This window comes from Austrofundulus limnaeus, unplaced genomic scaffold (assembly GCF_001266775.1).
Source record: "Austrofundulus limnaeus strain Quisiro unplaced genomic scaffold, Austrofundulus_limnaeus-1.0 Scaffold1745, whole genome shotgun sequence".
NCBI lineage: Eukaryota > Metazoa > Chordata > Actinopteri > Cyprinodontiformes > Rivulidae > Austrofundulus > Austrofundulus limnaeus.
The window spans coordinates 7,985-8,982 of NW_013954147.1; positions in this window are offsets into that span (position 1 = coordinate 7,985).

Sequence of the window (998 nt, forward strand, 5' to 3'; positions counted from 1 at the left end):
GAAATAAAAAGCTCTTTTCAAGATGACGGATAAAGAGCCGATTCATCTCCCCTCCGTCCTTGTTGCTACGCAACGCTGTGACTGAAGATCACGTCAATCAAACACGATGACTGTGAGGACTTTTGGATTTTATAACGCAGAAGTTTTAAGGGCTTAATGATCTCACACTCACGCACACACACATATAGACACACACACTGAGATGTGGTTGCCTCGTAGCTGAAGCTGCCATCACAGCAGAACCAGTTGTTTTGACGAAGGACACTCGTTCCCCCGGGTGTCGGCGGGACCCGAGCCTCCATGCCCTGAAAACAATCAGCGTCTCTGTCAGCACGGGGCTGTGTGCAAACAGCCAGTTTTTCAGTCCCTCTGCAGGGAAAGACCCCTGACGTGGGGACGTTGAGGGACAGTCCTGTTTCTGATGCTCACATGCCGATGCACGTTCCAGCAGATTTAAGGATTTTCATCAAGCTGTGTGTCCAAAACAGAGAAGGAAAATCTAGGATTTAGGCATTAAACCCAGATTAAAACGAATTCTCTCATATCCAGTGCAGTCCAGAGGGGCTTCTTCCTGTTTTAAACCCTTTTTGAGTTGATTTATGTCAAACTTGGATGGAGGTGAGAAACAAAATGTTAAAATAAGAAAATAAGTTAAAAACTTTACTTTTCTGTTTGGTTCTTTCTGAAAGTCAGAATGAAACAAATTTACTGAACAGAAATAAAGAATAGTATTTCCATCCAGTTTATCTACCATTCATTCATCCATCTGTGGTACATTTATATTTCAGCTGTACTGATGGTTAAATAACCACACAGACATTGTGTTCTGGTTATTTGAGATGTGACAGTGGGCCTGCAGGCCTCTCCTTCACATTCCCTCTGTAAAAAGGTAAACAATCATTGGTAACTTACTGTTTCTGTGGATGTTTGGTTTGAACTGCAGGAACAGAAAAGCACCAGTTTAAGGACTAAACTATGACAGCTCATTGTTTTGCAAA